This window comes from Phlebotomus papatasi, chromosome 3 (genome assembly GCF_024763615.1).
Source record: "Phlebotomus papatasi isolate M1 chromosome 3, Ppap_2.1, whole genome shotgun sequence".
In the NCBI taxonomy this organism is placed as follows: domain Eukaryota; kingdom Metazoa; phylum Arthropoda; class Insecta; order Diptera; family Psychodidae; genus Phlebotomus; species Phlebotomus papatasi.
The window spans coordinates 289,381-311,200 of NC_077224.1; the positions used below are offsets into that span (position 1 = coordinate 289,381).

The following is a 21,820-nucleotide window of genomic DNA, read 5'->3' on the forward strand; positions in this document are numbered from 1 at the left end:
TTCTGCGGCCGGCAGAGCAACTCAGGTGAATTTTGGGATGCTCAGACTCGATAAAAATTGTGTAGGACAATGCCAGGATTGAGATTTATGCAAATATAATTTTCAGGGTTGATTTTCTTCTCTGTAGACAAATTACTCAATTTTTGTCGATTATCTTTTGGCTAGAGTAACGGGAGATCTTTTATAATCAATAATCAAATAGATAGAACCACTAAGGTATCTAGTTCTTTTCAGAGATTTTGAAAAGCTTTTCTCTGTCTGATTATATTCGCGATATTCGCATAGAAAAGTCTTTTGAGCAAACTCTGGGGAAAGATAAATCAATAACTTGTTGAGGAAAGTGTCTCTTTATCCACTTTACATTTGAATTCAATTACACAGTTAAAAGAGTTAACTATATTTCGTTGATATATGTATGTAGTTTCAAAGTATAAAAAAAATTACAACGAAAGGTTAGTGATCAGTTCAAGTTAAATAAGAAAAGTCTAATTTTATTATTTTCTGATCAGTTGGATATCTTCCTAATAAAGAAAGTTCCTTAAACCTCCGATAGGGGCGCTTAAGGAACTTAAGAAGCAGCTTAAACTTCACAGGCACTTGTATGCTAAAATGGTTCGACTTTCAGTGAGTCCACTTTCAGTGTGTCCGACTTTCAGCGCTGTCCGACTTTAAGTACATTACCCTAGATCAATTCCCATGGCCCTTGTCGTGATGAAAGTTTAGTAATTAGTTTAGGTAATATCTTCATTTTACACAAAAGATTATCAAAGTGAGAAAATTTTTCAGACAAGGGCGGAGTAGGGTAAAATTTGGAATTCTGGACAAACCAATTTGGAAGGTCAGACTTTGATAATAAAGTAATAATTTACTAATAATGCAATACTCAAATATTTTGAAGATTATTTAATTGATTTTTATCAAGTTTTAAAAGAGTTTATTTAAATGGGAAATTCGGTTCCACAAACAAATTCGGTTGTGAGTTGAATTTTGGGGGGTAAAGGATCGCATCGAGCCAACTGTTCTCGGATGCAAAAACGAATAACATTGGCTCGATGCGATCCTTTACCCTAAAATTCCCACTCACAAACGAATTTGTGTAAGCATTCCGAGTTGCAAGCACCCTGAGTTTCTGTACGCATTTCGTGGTCGCCTATAAATAATCTCAGCTACCATAAGCTTGTCTGTACTTATCGATGGCCATTTCGTTTAATTTAGTTGCTTGGCCGATGTTACACCCAAAGTGGCCGAAATTTTGGCATACTTACTATAAGCTATTTTGGGTGATCTTTCGAGTGATTTTTAAATCGGTTGTAAATTACTAAACGGTGTATCGTGTAAAAGTACTTTTAGGCAGGTAAAGCATTTAAGTCACTAACTCGAGTATTTCATAAAGTTTCAGATGTTTTTCCACTTTAATCACCGATATAACCAATTGTTGGTCTTAGCCTAATTGCTACTTGGTTTTTTTTTTACATTTTGTCTACAGTAAATTTTAACCCCCCGTATCAAAAAAGTCGCACCTCTTTGGGGTAAAATTGAGAATTAAAGAATGTTTTAGGAAAATGTTTTTGCTATTAGTAGGGGAAAGTACTCTCCCTTTGAACGTTCATGCCTTCGAATAATATGAATTAGCTGAGTTTTCTTTTATTTTTCCTAAGAGACTTACATACAATTATCACGTAATTATCAATCATTTATGATAAGCTAACTAATATTTTTAATAGAAATGTGTAAGTCTCTTACGAAAATAAGAGAAAATTCACATTATTCGAAGGCATGAACTTTCGAAGGGAGAGTACTTTCCCCTAAATGTATTATATATGAACTACCCTCCATGTTCAGAGCTAATATTGATGTGCTGCCGCGATGGTAACTTGAGGAACAAACGTATTAAAGTTGTCTTTTTCTGCATTTTTTTCAATGAGCTCTGGTAGATAGTTAATTATTGAAAATTGTACTGCTATTAACGTTATAGACTAGAATTTGCACTAAACTTTCAGAGTGTAAAAGGAAAAACCAATAGTTAATTCCAGGGAGGTGACATTATCTCTGAAAAATGCGACCAGTTTTAGTATAGTTTTTTTCCTGTTTTCATACACATTTCAAGAGATATCTTCAAAACTATGTAGGTTACCAATTTGGGGTTTTCGGTTGCCTCTTCGCTATTAAATTGACTTTTATTTTGTATTAGTATTTTTTGCTAATTCATTCTACAATGACAGAAAACAGCTAATGAACTCAAAAGTTTTTTCGGCACGCTAGAAACATATGGAAAGCATAGGAAATGTCATGCCCCTGGTTAATTCAGTTATGCCATTTTTTACTGCTCAAACTTTGCAAAAAAAGTTTAATATTGGAAAACTGGTAGAATAAGTGATATTACATCATAGGCGTATATGTACGAAATGTTCATCTGGACAATACCTACAACATATTTAAAATAAGAGAAATTCTTTAGGAAGTTTTGGATATATACCAAAAGCATTTATTTTTAGTAAAGAACTGGAGGAGAGAACGAAAAATAATAGACTTGGTAATGATCCTAGAATTTACTTATGGGAGGATCCTTCAAACAATTACAATTTGCTATCTCTCATCGTTAAACACCTAAATCAGATGGAAAATAAAGCACGGACAATGAGAAATTTCTAAGACTAGTTCCTCAACTTACCATCGTAGCTGGACTCCAATATTAGCACTGAATGTTTACATCAGTTCATACAAGAGATATTTTCTGGTATACAAAACATTTACTTTAAGACTGTAACTAATTCTCAATATTTTCCCAAACGTGCGACTTTTTTGGGACAAAAATTTTATTCAAAAATGCGACTTAGTTTGATACGAAGGGAGTAGTATTTTAATAAAATAGGAACACAATAAACATTTATGTAATCTTTGATTGACATTGATTGAGATTGAGATTGGATTGTCCCAAAATCGGGTTTTGGGACAATTTAGACTCAATCTGATACGGCAATATAAACTGTTTCATTGAAGCCAATTACACCCCGTATTAGACTGATACTGAATTGTCCCAAAGTCTGATTTTAGGACAGTTTAATCTCAATCTAATGCCCAACGCACAATAACTTTTGTTTGTAAACATGTTTACAAAATTTTCTATGAGAGAGAGCGAGATAACTATAGATCTAGATTTCATTCACTCTCACTGAAATGTCAAAAACATGTTTACAAAACAAAAGCGATTGTGCGTTGGGCATAATGTGGCGGTGTAAATAGCCTCATTGATTTTAAATCAAAATAATATACCTAATTATATTTGTGTAGATTAAGTGAGGTCATTCATAAAATTTCATCCGAAATGAAGTCAAATGTAATTTTACGCCAAGTTACGCACGTGATTTATTACGTGATTGGGGAATTCCGATTTGTAAGTAACTTTTTTTGTTGTTTTGTAGTAATTTATAGTGCAAATAGTAATTAGAATTACTATGAAGTCATTCATCAGGAACAACGTCATATTATTCCTAGAATCCTAAAATTTTATTCCATGGTAAAAGATGTGCCCGTCGGTTGTGCAATGGGGAAAGACAGAGGGGCGTATATACTGTGTAGACTGTGTAGTAACGTATGATGGAAAATTTGTAATTTTTTTTAACTCTTTCCCGTAGTGGTTTTAAAGAAAAATTGATGATGAAGTGATAAAAATCACGCAATATCCGGAAGTTAGTTGAGAAATGAGGACAAAATTGCCCTTTCCGGTTGAATTTCCCATATTTCTCTGGTAGGCTATGCTGTGGGAATTTCATGGAATAAGAGTTTTTCGCGTTAAACTGTTAACAGTGTATGACGTGGTTAGTTCTTCTCTCTTTGACGTTGTTCTCTTATACATTGCATTCTCAGAAAATAATAATCTATGATGGTAATAAAGTCTGGTTTTCTCATTCTAACCCAAGGTGGTTTAAATTGTGACGAAAGAGGTCGGCATGAGAGAAGAGAGGGTTTTTAGTATAAATAGAGGCTTGATTTTGAGTATTTTATGTTTGTATATGTGCATGGCTTAAGGGGAATTTTAGATTTTCTCTTGTGTCTCTCTCAATTTCTCTTCGGTTCTCGTACGGAATACCAACCGAGTTTGTCGATCGGGCAGTTTTTATCGAAGGGCCGTTGTGTTCAGAAGTGCTGCTACGTTCAGCGCTTTCTCTAATTATATAAAAAAAATATTTTTAAAATATAAGACATAGGAAAAAACTGACTAATTATTCTGGAAACAAATACAAGTAATCTATTTATTTATATGATAATTATCGAGAAATCTTAAGTGTTTTTTTGACTATCAAAAAGAACTGTGTAATTTGTGTGTCATTCATTTCCTTCTTTTGTGTGAAAATCGTCAATTTTTCAAACCAGTATCGTCCCCGTTTGCACACCAAGTGTAAAACCGTCAAAGAAATTTTGTGCTGCCACATTTTTTTTCTATAGTAAATAATCTCCTATATACGGAAGTAAGTCGGATTTGTAACTTCGAAGTAATAGCAAATATTAACAAAAAAAAAATCAAGTGTGTACGTGAAAAGCCAATTGTGTTCAAAATTTATCGAGATATAGAAAAAAAGTACTTTGAGAGTTATAGGCATAATGTCTTTTTTTAAAATAAATTCTCAACGAGAAATAGAACATGATAGACAAAAGTGTTTGGTGGGTTGATTTTATCACCATGTCTTCAACACCTGTATCCAAAGCCTTGGACATTCTGTGTGTAGTGTAATTAACTTTTTGAAAAAGAAGCAAAAACCAAGCATTTTAAGCGTGAATGTGTTACAATTAAAAAAAAAATAAGGCATCAAGTGAGGAAAGGAGAAAGAAATTGAGGAAATAGCAGTGAAAACGAAGCTACAAGAGGGAAGCAAAGGTGAAAAAGAAAATATTATATATGTATATATAGCTTTAAAAGAAGAAATTTTGTTGGTTCACCATTTTGTTATTGGGACGACATAAGAGTATAGCATAGAGTGTGTAGAGTGTGAAACCTATGAAAATGTACTGTATAGGAGACGAAGAGAGAGATGTTATAACATGGGGGATATTCTATTATCGCATTTTCGTTCATTACACATGTGCACAAATACATTTATAAAGGGAGAGATCTTTTATGCATCTATTTTGTATCTTTTTATTCGGTGTGTTGTGTGCTTGCTATTAACGATGAAAATGTTCTCAATAGTTTTGTATAATAGAGGCTGTGGCCAGAGAGATAGGGAACAGAGGATTAGTAAGGTTACTAAAAGAGTAACTAAAATTCTCTCTTGGGCATTCTGTGGGTGTATTTGAGACTTCTTTTACCTCTCAATTCATTCTTTTTTTCTCGATTCAAATAAATTCACAATGTGATAGGGGAACGTAGAGCAGTTTCATTCATTACAGGGTTCTCGTGACTATGAAATAATAATGGTTATGTAATAACAATAATTCAGAGAGTGCTCGTTTTGCGATGCAAAGGTCTCGGGTTCGAACCTTGTTTAAGTCGCCAGATTTATTTTTAAACAAAAAAAAAGAAGATAAAAAAGAAAAATGATATTTTATTTCAATACGATGCGTAAATTGTTTGAGTATTATTATTCACAACGCACAATAGGTTTTGTTTTGTAAACACGTTTTCAAAACTGGCATATGAGAGCAAGAGAGATGACTACATCTAGGTTTCACTCACTATTATGCCCAGCGCACAATAGCCTTTGTTTGTAAACATGTTTTCAAAATTTCTCATTAAAATGAGCGAGATGACTAGATCTAGATCTCACTCACTCTCATTGAAACGACAAAAACATGTTTACAAAACAAAAGTTATTGTGCGCTGGGCATTACTTCATAGAAAAATTGTATGTTTTGAATTTCTCTAGACTTGTACTAAAAATCAAAGTTTGATTAGTTTTAGTACAAGAGAGTTACAATATTAATTTTACACTGGAATAAAGAATTTACCATAAAGAATTTGACTTCATTCCCTTCTGTACCGAAAATTTGCATATCTTGAATTTTTAGATTTGTAATAAAAATAAATGTTTGGTTATTTTTTGTACAATAGAATTAGGAAATATTCACATTAAGAATAAAAAGATTTCGGCATCGAGAATTTGATTTCATTCCTTCTTTCCCAATAACTAACTTATTTTGAAGCCCTCTAGACTTCTACTAAAAGTCAAAGATTGCTATAAGAGAAATCGAATAAAACATAATAAAAAAAGAAATCGGCACCATTCATTCTAATTCATGTCCTTCAATTTAGCAAAAATTTGCAGATAATAATAATTCTGTTGAGATTCGAATTAGTATGCGTTCCCTGGTTAGCGAATTGTATTTTCAATTTCGAAACGTGATACAATTCTTTCGTAAGAAGCATAAGGGTACAATGGGGTAATTGAGAATCGGACATAAATTGGAATTTTTAGATTTCCTTATTGTTTTTAGACGGGTAATAGAAATGCAACGATGATGTACTCTCGAGTCTAGGTCTTGTATTTCTCCATGATCTTGTTTTTCTCTTTGCCTGAAAGCATATATTTTAGAACTTTCAGAAACATTTCTGCAATGAAACAAAATTATTGAAGGGCCATTAAACCAAATGCCTCGAAGTCAAGAAAGATAACATAGAAAAATAAGATTATTTATTTGTTTTGTCATTTCTTGTGATTCCATCTCACACGTATGGGTAGTTTATTTAGCATACATTAGGTGTATGCTTTATTTATGTTTTTTTTAATGAATGAAGAAAACACAATGTATGAAACTGCCCCATTCTACCCTATATAAATGATCAATGGGGGAGTATTGGTAAATTTTGAAATGATTGTTCATAGGTATGTTAGTGATGTTTAAACGAGATGTTATTTGGTGCAAGAAAAGGGAAAAATAAGGTTTTGTAGGTGTATGAGTGCTTCAGATCAAAAAGAAAAATTAAAAAAGGAGAATTTTTATTTCCAAAAAGAGATCTTTAGAACATGATCATGTCCATTGAAATTTTTATCCATGTGATCATCATCGATCACGCTTTTTCCTCATCTTCTTTAAGTCCATCTCACTACACCAACTTGTACATGAGATATAGAGAGGATTCGTGGCAAAAATTATAAAAGAGAGAAAATACCACAAAGATGTTATTTCTCTTACCATCTTACCTGTGTTGCCATCGATGATGATCGCGCACAGGTATTTGGCCTCATTTACACTTTTCTTCCATCCAATGCTGTATGGAATTGAAGAAAATTATCTGTCTCGGTCACACACAAATTCACAACACGAAAGACAACTTGAAGAATGCATAATGTTTAAAACAAAAAATAAACCATGTCTGTTAATCTCACTCTATACGATTGTTAATTTTTTTTTAAAGACATGTAAATAGAAAATAATATTTTAAAAGCTATTTAGGGGAAGGCTTTCTGGCTTTGCATATTACTTTGGCTTCGAACACTTCATATTCTTCCAATATTCCTGTCATGAATCTGATTTTTATTCAGTAAATGTGCGTTGCTATAGTTCAGATTCATTAAAGGAATAGGGGAAAGTGCGCTACCTTCGACCGACTCAAGCTTCGAACAACTCATTTTTTTCTATGTTCTTAATGGATTTGACGAATTTGACCCATAGCTCTATTCTGGAAATTTGAGACTTTCGACTAGCTATTAAAATATAATGTTATAGTGGGTGAAATTCATTAAAAACATATTGAAAAAATTGAGTTGTTCGAAGTTTTAGTCGTCCGGGGATAAGATAGGGAAATTTGGAATGATGTCTAATTTGGAACTTTGAAAATTCCTAGCAGTTTTAGATGGAAATAGGAAAAAACAGCGAAGCAGTACTCTCGAATGCAACGTCTTGTACTTCTTCCTGGTTTTCTTTTTTTTCGACCATCTAAAACTGAAAAAACTCAAAATTCTAAAACAGACATAATTCCAAATTACCCCATCTTTCCCTATATAAAAATATGGAGTATACGAAGCCAGAGTGTGTGCGAAGCCTGAAAACTTTCCCCTATAGAATTTATTATGAGTCAATTTCATTGTTTTTTTTTTTGTCGAAGCTCTATCTTTTTTTTTCCTTTAACGTCTCTTGTTCAAAAAATAATTTGTGAAAGAAAAAAAAAGAAATGAGAGAATAGATTGGAATTCCAAGAAGTTTAACAACGTGCAATGATCTTTGGGGATTTTTGCAGTTGATGGCAAACGTAGTCAAGAGAGCAATTTAATATGTTGAAATGACGAGAGCGTGAGTAAACGAATTATCATGCTAAACTTGAATAGTATTCCAGGTAAAAACTAGTCATTTCCATTTAATAGATCTTTTCACAGTCACCATACCAAAGTCTCATCAATTGACTTTAAATTGAAACTAATTCAAAAAAAATTGTTTCACAGGCCTGAATCATAAATTTACTTACTCACGGGAATGATGCATAATGTTTTTTTTTTTGAATGTAGGGGAAGGCTTTCAAGCTTCGCATATTGACTTCTGACCTAGTGGCAATATGTTTTAGTAGCTAGTCTTAAGTTACACATTCCTTAAAAAATAAGTCAGGAAATATGGCATAAATACGAATAGTTCGAAGTCAGAATATATGCGAAGCATCAAAGCCTTCCCCTAATGAGTTTTATTTAGCAATTAATATTTCGTACGGATATCCGGCTGGTATAGTGTGAATGAGAAATTTAATAAAAGAATGTTCGTGTCTTACTCAATAAGTAATGAGAAGGTTTACCAATAAACGGCAGATGCACTTTCAATTTCATTTTTGTTATCGATTTTAATTGAATAAACAAAATTGACCCAATTCCATGCATTTTAGACAGAGTGAAAGAAAGAGAAGAACTGTATCGAGCAGAGAAGCGGTTTTTTTTCGGTTAAATTATATTTCTTCAAGAAAAACTTAAGTGAATGTTTTGCTCTAAATATGAAATGGCTGTTTGTATTTGTTGAGTTTTCAATTGAATGTGCAAAATGTTCCAATTGAAACTCTCTATACACAATACTGTTGATGCTCATTTTATCAATTTACTATGTACTCTGTGAGTGGTTGACCTAAAAAAAAATAAATGCTCAAACATACATGCTACTACGTGTTATATTTTTGGGGTATATACTAGGATATGTATGCGGTAATTCATTTATTTTCAGCTGATTGGGTCTATTTGAAGATTTTTTTATATTTTCACTTTCTTCGGCATGACAAAAACTTTGATACGAAACTTTGTTGATATGACCAATTCCAAAAATTAAAGGTTGATTTCTTTTATGAGAAAAATGTATTATTCGAGTAGGGAGAAAAGAGAAGAAATTAATTCTTAGAAATGATAGTAAGAATTACTTATGGTACGGAGAGAGAGTCTTTCATGGGTGAAAGAGAAAACAATAAAGATAATATATATTTCTAAGAAAATTGTTTCTGTTTTTATGTCAATTTCAATGCTCTGATGAGTTTCCAATGAACTGTTTTCTGATGACATTGGTTAGAGTAATTTCCACGTGGAATACATCTTAAATTCTCATTTGTGTTAAACAATAATGCAGGGGCATTGATCTCAAGAACGAAATTCCCTGAAAAGAATCTCGTCTAGCATAATCTTATCTGGGTTTATTACTTGTTTTTATATATGAAATCGGTTTTTCTTTTCAAAGACTAATACCGAAAAAATAATTATCAAAATCGGTTAATGAACTTCGATGATACATAGTTCTATGTTCCCAACAAGTACAATTAGGTGAGAAAAACAGCGTTTTCAGCATATTTTTGCTGAGTCGATCAGCAAAAATATGCTGACCCGTCAGCAGTTCTCGAACAAAAAGTACTAACGAAATATATGGAAATGGCACAGACTCGCGAGTTTCGGTTTAAGTTTAGCAGAATGCAACAGAATATCTATGTTTTCAATTGAATTGATACCTATTAGTATTTGGTGTTTGCTGGATCTATACTCGAGGTCTGCAAATTAATTTTGAGATTTTAAGTCAGCGTGATCTCAATCCAAATTTTGCATCAGGCAATATAACTTATAAATTCATCTTGCAACACATTTAGGCCACGCATATTAATATGTGAGGTTCACCTTTTTGTTTCTTAACTATTTTTTACTAGAGCGTAGTCAGGATTTACGTAGGAGACCAAATTTGAAATTATGTCAGTTGATATACGAGGATATTTTTGGAGGATTATGCTTCAAAGAAACGTTTTTCGAACCCAAAAGAACAAGAGTTTACTTGAAAAATCACACGGAATTTTAGTCCAATAATAATGGGTTTGAGCTTACTGAAAACTCATATTAAAATCCTTTAGAGGAAGACTTTGAGACTGCACATATTCTGGCTGAAAACTTGGGACAAATTCATTAAAGGAACATGGGAATAATAAAAATTGTTCGAAGCCAGACTGTGTGCGAAGCCTTAAAGCCTTCCCCTACATGATCTTAAATCTTTACATAATCCTCTTTCAATTGTTTTTTTTAGCAATTTCTGTTATTTGATCCATTTTTGTAAGGATTATCCTGATGTTGGCAGAATTGGACAATCGTACAAAAACGATCCTTTAAAGGAAAATTACATGCTTTTGGTTTAAAATTTACCTAAAATTCTAAAAATTCTTGTAATTCTAAAATTCTCTGAATTGGGCTTTTCTTGATGGAAATTCCGATAATGAAAACTGTTCTGTTACTCGTATTTTAAAACGAAGTTTGAACTTAACTTTGTTGAAGGAAAAGTTCTCTCGTAATTTTGAAAGCTTGATTGAGATCACGAAAACTTTTGCTTGAAGAAACTGCTGGGGAATTGATCAATCATTGATTGGAAAATACTTTCTTATAGAGTCTTTAAAGTTTTTTTTGTAAGCATTTTCAAAAATTCGCCAAGAACTTAATACTGAACCGATTTTAATTATTTTGGGGAGAGATATGAAAAGCTTGATGATTCCCTAAGAGTTCTTCTAATATATCGTTGTAGTTTTCTATATACTCATTTATCTTGAAAAAGAAGAAACTGAAGCACAATTCCAACACTAATGACTGAAAGACCAAAAACAATTAAGATCGCCGATCTGTAATCGTATTAGCTGAAATTGAAACTATCAAGAATAAGCAATTTGAGAAGGTCTGGATGTAAAAGACATTTCACAAAATGTAATATCAATGAGATCTTTTTTTTAGTCTTCCATTATTTTTTTTTGCACATTACTGTTTAACTCTCTATCCGGTAAGACTGTCTCAAGACAGTCATCACAAAAATCACATATACTGCAATTACAAAGTTTTTATTCACTTAAAATTGCTTTTGTCTATTTAGTTATAGTCTTACTGACATTTCTTTTGAAAGGAAATGTAAATAAACGCAGTAAATGGGTGTTTTCTATTGGTAATGACCAGCGCACAATAAATTTTGTTTTGTAAACATGTTTTTGATTTTTCAATGAGAGTGAATGAAATCTAGATCTAGTCATCTAGCTCACTCTCATTGGAAATTTTGAAAACATGTTTACAAACAAAAATTATTGTGTGCTGAGCATAACTGCTATATGGTGAACTGAAAAAGATCTGGCTAATTCTTCAATATCACGATCTTTTTGGATTGAGAAATAAAAGCATTTAGCACACACATACATAGATCAATATAGATTTTTGTAAATAAAGAAAAATAATAGTGAAAGTTACTGATAGTGAAAAAATACAATAAATCAATAGTAATATCTCTAAATCTTTTTATACTCTTGTTGTTTTTTTTACAATGTAGCGCGTTTCTATGACATTTTACGTCATGAGTTATGAATGGGAATTTTTATGAATGAGTTTTTTTTCACAGTCGCAGATGAATGTATTGTATTAGACTTTTTTTCTGAATCTAAGTTTTTTCTATATTTGCAATTAATCTTTTTTTTTCTAAACGTCGATTTTATGCTTATTTATATACCATAAAGTTTTTCTAAATGTTCAATAGATTTTTTTTCTAATTTTCCTGTCTTGCTCAATGCCTATTTTTATGTTTCTACTGTGGTATTTTTATAGTGGAACACACACATATTTCTTTAATGTTTAAATACATTACGCAGTATTTTATCTTAAATAGTAATTCTATATTCATTGAGTGATTTTTTTATTACTTACTTACACAGAAGTAAAATTCAAATAATAAATTGCAATTTTAGCAATTTTCTTAAATCAACTTCTCTTTACTGGACATTATGTTATATTGCTTGTACTTTGGTATTTCTCCTTGTGCATTTTTATTATGCAGTTAATGCTTTTTTCTCTATGAATAAATTGCATACTAATGATAATATATTTTGCGATGAATTTTTAGTAAGGAAATAGAGAAAATAAATGAAAAACAGTGAGAGATAGAAGGGGGAAAGGTGGATTAGGAGTATGTGTTGTGTTGGAGAGATGTTTATGGAAAGACAACTGTATATTTTTGCTTTTGAAAATCAGCTGTTGTAAGTAAAGTTAAAACGAAAAAGAAAAAAAAGAGACATGAAGATGCAATGGGTACTTTTAAGGTATAATAATTCTATCTCATTCTACATCATTCTCATGGCCAATTGACGAGATGTTTTCATACATACGTGGAATTGTCCAAAGAGGAGGATGCTTGAAAAAAAAAGAAAGAAATATGTTGACTATACTATACATGTATGGTGGTGTGTTGCTAAAGAAATGTACAGCAAACGAGTTCAATCAACTCTCCGTACATCCAAGAAAGTTGATTTGTATTCTTTCATGAGGGCGGCCAAGCAAATTTACGGTGCATAACATGGAAATTATCTTGAGGATGTCACATTTGTTGGAACAAAGAAATGACAGTACGCATTGCTGTAATGCGTCTGCTTTACTTAGGATACATAAGGTGCATTCTATTAAGTGAAACATTGTTGCATTTACTCTTTAAAATGTTACAAAAAAACATTGGGTTTTGATATTATTAGGTTGCAACAATAAAACAACCACAAAACCGTAGAGTCGTAGGCTATACTGCGCTCCCTTTTTGATTGAGGTCTCAGATTCGAGACTTGTAAGCTCTAGATTTTTCTAATGCCACATCGGTCTTGAATTCGTTGAGAAAAAAAATGGAAGTAGAGCTAATACATTAAGAAAATAATGAAGCACCTAAAAATAGTTGATGCTTATGCAAAAATATGCTTCTAAATGAAAGATTATTTATGACTTAGATAAATAATAATGTTTATTTCATAAGAATTACAATTCTCTTTCTGAAAATATAACATAACTTATAACTATATATATAACTTTCTCAGTACCTTTAACAATAATAACAATATGTTAGGTTTTGGGTTAAGTATTAAGTTTAAAAGTAATTTAAAACAACTAGAATTAAAGTTAATGAGATCTGTTATGCCCTAGATACACTTATGATTTAAGCTAAGAGACGGCTTAACGTAATTATAATCAAAATAATGACTTGACTAAATTCCCGTCAGTTTGCCACTAAGACATTTTTCGGCATAAGCCGCAGGACGGATTAGTCAGAAACTGATGGATATGTAATATGATAATTATTTTGATAATAATTACGTTAAGCCGTCTCTTGGCTTAAGTCATTACTGTGTCTAGAGGGCTAGAGTTTTACTTCAAAAACAATCAGAGGTTCTGCATCAGAACTTAATGCTTTAGTGCCGATCAGAAGTACAGTGCCTTAGTCACTATACTATGTTATTTACGATTACTATTCACATTGGGTCAATGGGAGACGCACTTTTTAAACAGAGCCTCTGTTTTTACGATGATTTACGAAAATGACTCAATGACTTACTTAGGTGGCTGCAACGTCTTTTTAAAGGACAAGATCCTGGTAACTCTGTCAGCTAGTTTAACTGTTTAAGGCTTTTCTTCTAGATAGCATAGTTTTCTAAGTCGTCCTCTTGTCCAATGTAGAGTTCCAACAAGCTCATTGGGTGTACTCTGATGATTGCCATAACGTCTGATTTCTCATAGTGGACTTCCAGCTTTATGGTTCGTCCAGATATGCTACCTTCAAATCCACTAAATAGTTCCATTATTGGGTCAGAGACCGTCCTCAGTATTCGCCTCTCGAAGATAATTATCAATTGCTGAATGACTGATTTGTCCAAAGAGAGCAGTTTCTTTAGAAACTAGAATAAGAATTTAGGTTTCGTGTTATCATACCTGCATAATGCTTCTGTCTGACGTAGGGGATGACTGAAGCTTCGGATGACGAAACTTCGTCAACCGAAGCTTTAAGGCTTTACCTATGTTGTACGGGTTTATACGTTGGGCTCTGATATTATTTCTTTTCAACAAGGTTTTATGAACTTATGATCCTTTTAGAATTCAAGAATTGCAGTAGGAAAGTCAATCTATATTTTTCAGGTGTTTTGAATTGTATAGCCTTCTACTTTGATTCTCTACTGCAGTCTATAGAAGCATTTTAAAATTGAGGTCAGATGATGACAATCAGTAGTTTTATGGGATTTCCATAAACCTTTTTAATAGTCTAGACGAGTTTCTCTGTAATTTCATGAGGAGTGTCTCTGAACTTTTCAATTCATCCATCAATCCATGGGAGTTTATAAGAGTGTGTAAGAGAGTAATCAGCTTACAAACCACAGTCTCCAATTTCTTTCCTGGAAATATACACACATTTCCTCTGGCTAATTTTTCCAACATCCATCGTATTATGGGAAGAATGTTGGAATTTCCAAGAGCAAGTTTAATACAGAGAAAGAACAATTTCTCTAAATTACCTTTAATTCTCTAGCTGGATTTTAATAACGCCAATGGCTTGAGAAGTTTTCCCTGGGTATATACAAATAAAAGCTGTGTCGATGTATTTGAAAATTTTGTGGTCGATTTTCCGAAGGTAAGGGGGACAAACAGTTGTTTCATAAGAGAGAGGGATTTTTTGGTGGAGCATTGAGGAATGACAGTGAGGATAAAGAAAGAAGATTTTTTGTTATTTTCTGGAGAAAGAAACAGTTTTATGTTGAGTGTACGAAATCCACATGGAAAAGTTGTATGGGATAGAAAAAGAGCATTGGTTTGGTGTTTTTGTGAAGAGAACTTTCTATGACGTCGAATGTGTGATGTTATTTAGTCGACTCTGTGTATATATGGGGAGTCATCGCGTTTTCGGGGCATTGCCCCCAAGTAAAGAAGCGGAGCCACACGATTCATAATAAATACACCACTAAATATAGGTATAGAGTGGAGAGTGCACACAAGAGTGGATACACTGTATTATACATTTTCACCAATATAATTCCTTCCAACTCTCAGGCCACGTTTTATGCTGCCAACCATCTCTGTCGCTCTTTTCTCCTATTTCTTGGGCCTTAAAACAGACAGGCGCAACTATATACCCATTCGGAAGGCATAGTGGTGGTATCTTTTTGTTTGGATGGAATACAAGAGAGCAAGGTGGAGGAGATTCAAAGAGACAGACTCACATTTCACGTTTTCAGTCAAATATTCTTTTTGGAAAGATGAAAATTGGATGAAGTCTCTGGGTATTTATCTTCCAGTTTTGCCCCATTGGATTCTTCTCCTCTTCTGTATGGGGAAAAATCGAAATCATGTTCAGTTATTTTCTCTTCTTTTTGATGTTTTTTGACTAAAGAAACAATATATATATTTGTTAGAACAAACAGGAAGTGAAGACATTTTTATCTCTAGTGAAATACTTTCAACACATACTTTTTTTAAAGCTACAATTATGAATGAAGCTCATACTCATCAGACACTCCATTGAGCAATTTCCTCGAAGTTGCATCATATATTGGATGTTTGAGGGAGAGGCTCCAATTCTCCAATTAACAAGTTTCAACTTCTTTTTCGTATACACTAATAAAAATAAAAGATTTATCTGGGATCTTTGAATAAGAATCTTAACTGCATTAATATATCACTACAATGAGCCAAGTCAAGGATCCAATAGAGTTATACTTTAAAAGTTACCTTTATTCGTTTCCTTAAAAGGAATTAGCACATAAGTGTATACTTCGGGAGAGAAAGTTGTAAAGAATTTATTAAATGAAATACCCGAGATATGATGAGGGCAAGTCTCTAGGGGAACTCTCTTTCTTTTGCCTAGATAGCAGAGGTGACATCTCGATGTCAAATGTTTCCCTCAAGTTAATCTGCAATGTTTTTTGATTAAGAATATCGAGCTTTTGTAGTCGGATTTACGTCATGAAAACTTTCTATTTGAAAAAAAAAATCTGCGCAATGATCTAGGAGTGTTGATTAGCAGGAACGAATTAGAAGACTAATTCGTTCCTGCCAACGGCCAATTAGCTTCCGACCAACTGCCGGGAAACAGCGGCTTCTCTTTCCGAAGCCTTAAGACCCAGGGCAGAATTTTGGGATTCTTTTCTTGAGGAAAATTCCGTTGAAGTATTCATCCCTAGAGGCATTCATTGCCGGGACTTCAAGTTTAGGAATATATCACGAGCCCCCTCGAAGAGTTGCCTGCACAAGGAGGCATAACTGCCGTAAGCATAGTGGTTCACACGAGCCGTTATTAAAGGCTGTTTGAACAACACTTAAGACAGTCCAAACGGTAGAAGAATTCCCCAGGAAATTCTCACCAGAACAAAGGAACAATCTGATGAGATTAGGATTATTCTCTTCTTCTAGCTTTGGCTTTTCAGCTATTTGAAGCCAAAACAAGAAAGAAAATTGATGTAGTGAAATTTATTATAAAAGTTAAAAGTTCCTTTAAGTCCTATTTAAAATGGAAGCTTTTGAAAAGGTGGGTCACATATATTATGATTCACATTTTCAAAACCTTTGTTGGATTAGGTGTAGGCCGGTTATTCACGCATAATCGCACGTATGACTACCTTACATAGCGTTTTAGTAATGGATTTTGGTGATTCTGGTAATCAAGATGGGGGAGGCATCTGATTAAGTGCGATGTCCTCCTGATCTGTACGGGTTATCGACAACACCAAGTGTATCCTACTAATTTGTCTATTTAAAGCTTCCAAGGGTTTATAACGATTATGATATCTCATAGTGGTTACCAAGATGTAGAATGACGCAAATCAGGGTTGTGAATACTAAATTAATCTATAAAAGTCTTCCTTCGGGAGTCCCACTTAGTAATGCGTACGTCTTTACATCCTTCTTTTCAATTGGGTCCTTCAGATTACAATATTGTACATCATCGTAAGATATTCCTGTTCTGTTTAACATTAGAGATATTGTAATATTCCCGCTAGAGGGCTCTGCCTCCTGAGTAGTACCGTAGATGCGGGTGACTGCCCCCTGGTATTCTTAGCGTTTCTTTAATTCGATCGAGTATGGTAGGTCGAATCGGTCCAGACTGTGTACTGTCTTCATATGCTAGAATTAAAGAAAAGCTTGCGAATAGCAGGGTTTCCTGAAAGGCAGTCATCGGCATCTACGGTATCCAATCTCTATTTAGTTTCTTATCTGCAACTTAAACACAGATCCAATATTCGTTTTACAAGTCATTCAAAATCGATGAATTGTATAACAATCCACTGATTCCACTCTTTAGATTTCGAACTAATAAAGAAATAACTGCAGGATAAAATATTTGGTTCTAGGGATTGAATTTCCTTTTCAACCTTTATCCTGACATTTTGTTTATGTGAGATCTTACATGAGAGATTTTGAGAGATCCAGGCTTAATTGCAGAATATCTATTTTAGTCGTCTGTCTCTCTCGTTTTGGCACAAAATGAAAGAATATGGATGTTGGAGGAGCGATTTTGTGGCAGATAAAAAAAGGAAAACAACAAAAGAGATGAAGAATTTGAGACAGAAGGGAAGGTAGATGAGAAGGATTTCTCTGTTGAGCAGAAAATCTGCGCACACATTCTGCCATATCCCAACTCACGTTAGTCACGTAGACCATTTGCCTGTATTATTTTCTTCATCAATTTTCTGGTACTATGGACTAGTGGGTATATGTATGTGTGAATGGTGATTACACAATGCAATTCACACATGTATGTACGAAATTTTATTCAATACTTTATTTAGCGGAAACGAAATATGTGTGCAGACGATTTCCTTCAAATGACAGAGGTATAGGAAATAAAAGAGAAGTTCGTGGTGGATGGAAGATTGTGGATGTGATAGAGAGAAAGAGAGAGAATGCGAGAAAGGCCAGGAAAATAAGGGGGAAAGGGAATATGGCAAGAGAGACGGACAGTGTTTTGAGAAGTAGTAAAGAAATTTCCGAGAGTATTTTGTGTGATATGTTTAGGTTGAATAGTAATTTAAGGTTTTTGGTAAGCAGAAGGAGTCTTATGTTCCTACGATGGTCTTATGTTCCTTTTTTTCTTTCTTTATTTGGGACTGGATGGCAAAAGAGAAACAAGAAATTCAAAATGGAAAGGGAATTGGGTAGAAAGGGAGAAGATTGGGCTATGTATAGTGTTTTTGTTCTGTTGTGATCAATTTAGGTATATGAGGTTTATTACACGAGAGAGCCTGAGAAGTTCTGAAACCTGTATTTATAAGATCTAACACATGTAGGCACAAAAACAACCCTTGGCCAAAATTTGAAACATACATGTGCCTTATGTTATGTCCCTATTTTTTAGCTTATACCTTTGCGAATTTGATGATCAGGATGTCATGAGAACTAGAGGTGAAACAGTCAGAGATAGTGGCTTGGAATCTTTGGGGTACTTTCCCTATCATAAGCCAATTCATGGTTACCCTTGAGTACGAATATATCTTTGAATTATTCCTACCAACAGGTTTTCAAGGTCAAAGACTTAATAACTCTAGAGAGAAATGTTCTAGTATTCTAGACAAGTTTGAATTCGTTTTTCGGTAACTTTCCGAGTCAATGAACTAGATCAAAACCGATAAACCTAGTCTGAAATTCAATTTCATTTCTACTAAATTATTTTGGGGGCACTCCTAAATGATTTATAAATCGGGCGTAAATCGGTAAACATGAGACAGGACACAACTGTGTCACTTAGAGCAAAAGTGGTCTATTGTGAACTGTTCGTAAAACTGAAGTGATGGGAATCAAAGAGCCAGAGTATGGCTAGATCTCCCTCACATATCTCTCTTTCCGGGCACACCAAACTCCCTCTGCTGGTAACCTTGAGAAGCTGATGCTGGGTCTGGGTTACAATGCAACCTGAGAAGGGATTTTCCCATTGTTTTATCCTAGAGGTTGGTCTCGGACGTCTCGGCGCTAAGACGGCGATGGCCGCACGTGAGGTGGGTTAAGAGAAAGAGATGATAAACCCTTTTGCTCTGAGTAACTATCTCAATAATGGGAAAGAACAATGCTTATATAATGCCCAACGCACAATAACTTTGCTTTTGTAAACATGTTTTGACATATCAATGAGAGCGAGTAAAATCTAGATTTAATCATATCGCTCACTCCTACAGGCAGCTTCGAAAACCTACAAACAAAAGTTATTGTGCATTGGGCACAAAGCACAACGCACAATAAATTTTGTTTTTGTAAATATGTTTTTGAAACTGCCTGCAAGAGTGAGCGAGATAATTAGATTTAAATCTCTTGAACTCTCACTGAAATGTCAAATGATATTTACAAATAAGAGTTATTGTGCGGCGGGCATAACTTTAATCACTAAATAATTTTATTAATAATAAATAAATAATTGAAATTTTTAAATATGATACCCAATGCACACTAAGTTTTGTTTGATAAACACGTCTTTGACATATCAGTGAGAGTGAAAATATCAAAATCTATAGTCATCTCCCATAGATCTCCCACTCCCATAGATATAGTCGTCTCAGTAACAGGCACTTTTGAAAACATGTTTACAAAACAAAAGTTATTGTGCATTGGACATTATGCTCAACGCAGAATAACTTTTGTTTGTAAACATTTTTTCAAAACTTTTTATGAGAGAGAGCGAGACGACTCACTTACACTGAAATGTCAAAAACATGTTTACAAAACAAAAGTAATTGTGCGTTGGGCATAAGACTCACTTTTCAGACCCGCATTTTTTTGTTTTTCTGGGAAATGATTTCTCGTAGCACTTAGGCCAAAGACATTTTATGTATGTGGCTACTGTTCTCGTGAGGTTCAACTAGGGATAAGGAAATTCAGAAAGCCCTAAGAACATATCATTATATTACGAATGAGGGATCAAGAGAGATTTGTGGGCAAGAAAAAAAATGAGGCAAAAGATGGGACAGATGGTTATGCTGCAAAGTAGTTTTTTTTTTGTTGAAAACAAGCCAATAGCCATCTTTAAAACCTCTTCACATCAGGCTACTTTTTCGTAAGCAAATGCCCCGGTGAAAGATTTAAATAAAAATGTTTGAAGAATTGGAAGGATTGTTAGTTTCTACCTAAGCATTAATTCAATTTAATTTGCATAAATAAATGGGTGATTTCTGGCCTTTTATGAACAATCTTTGAGAGAGAAATTTTAGAGGGGCTGTAAAAGGAACGTGTTCTTTTAATTGAAAAAAATACTTTTAATGTCTTGCAAAGTCTCGTATAAGAGTTTATTTTATTTGAAAATACATAAAATATGCAATGTTATTACTTAAAAGTTCTGTAAGCTTTTTGTGAAAGCTTTATTTAATGAGTTACTGTATTACATACGTTGCGTTTAATCCAGGAAACATATAGGCTATAAATAGAAATTTAAGCTCAATTCCATACGGGTTTGACCTCAATTCAACTAACATTCCTGATGCCCTGCATGCTGCTATGCTGAATTAGAATTCAACAAAACACAAAAAATAACAATAAAAAGCAAATATAATATGCAAGAAAAGTATAGCGTTTGCACAATGAAAATTATGGCCCAGTTTAAAGTGCATGTGCCAAGTTATTAAAATAGGTTTATGAGCAGCTGAATAATTTTGGAGAGTTATATTACTTGTTGAACACAGACTAAATTTCAATGAAGTGGATTGGTTGACAATCAATTGAGTTGATTCATCATTTATACCTATTTTAATTTTTAATGCATTGACACATCAACGATTTCCCAGTAATTACAACTTCTGTCAATCTCAAGAGTGTTAATGTCTCATGGAGATTTTAGCGAATGAAATTTTAAACATACTGTAGAAATTGTATTCGCATTGCCTGATTTATTGCTGATAACATGATATATGGTTTGAAGAGGGGCGATTGCAGAGCAAGTTTCAACCCTTCATGTTATTCAGAACGTTTTTTTTCTCATTGTGCCTAGTCTCATGAATTTTTTCTCATGGTTTTGTAGCAAAGTATGGCAGAGTTTTTTTTTTAAATTCAATTTTATGTCATTGTATACTTGAGTAGAAGATTAATATTTCGTATAGAAGAGACATTTGATAGAGTTTCTGCTTTATAGCAAAATATTCCTATCACGCAAGTTAGAACTTTTTCATTATTCCCAATACTATTTCCAATATTAGATTACGAAGGCTTTTATTTAATTGAAAAGATAATGCGAAGGTTGGTTGGAAAGTTCGTTAAGTGGAAGTGAATGAAAAACAGTAAATAATGCCAATGAGAATAAAATAGATAAAATAGGTTTTATGATATTCTTCAATTTATATTGGTAACTCCGTAACGGCGTTATCACACTTGCACATTAAAATTTTAATGTGATTCACATTAATTGTCTCTTGTGAGCGTCCAAATAAGTTATTTGTGTCTTTGAGTCACTTAATATTTGGGTCTTTTTTTCTATTTATTGATAAAGAAGTGGACTTGGCCTGCAAGAATAAGCTTAAATTTACCTAAAGCATAAATATTTTTCACATTAAAAAATTAAAGAGAAAATCGCATTAATTTTTCGCATTAATGCTATAAATCAATTTATATCAAATTTTGCGGGCCAAGTCTACCTTTTTATCAACAAA

At 33.3% G+C, this 21,820-nt stretch overlaps 1 protein-coding gene across 3 annotated transcripts in view; it reads left to right on the top strand.

The window, feature by feature from the left end:
* LOC129806322 (histone demethylase UTY) overlaps positions 1-21,820 on the top strand; it is a 64,713-nt gene that overhangs the window by 16,042 nt on the left and 26,851 nt on the right. Inside the window, exon 1 of one of the 3 annotated variants that reach the window (XM_055854822.1) lies at positions 2,043-4,876. The exons of the other annotated variants lie outside the window; for them this stretch is intronic. The gene's annotated coding sequence lies outside the window, so the exon portion shown is untranslated. Of the gene's footprint in view, positions 1-2,042; positions 4,877-21,820 lie in introns of those variants that run through there. 3 annotated transcript variants of the gene reach the window in all.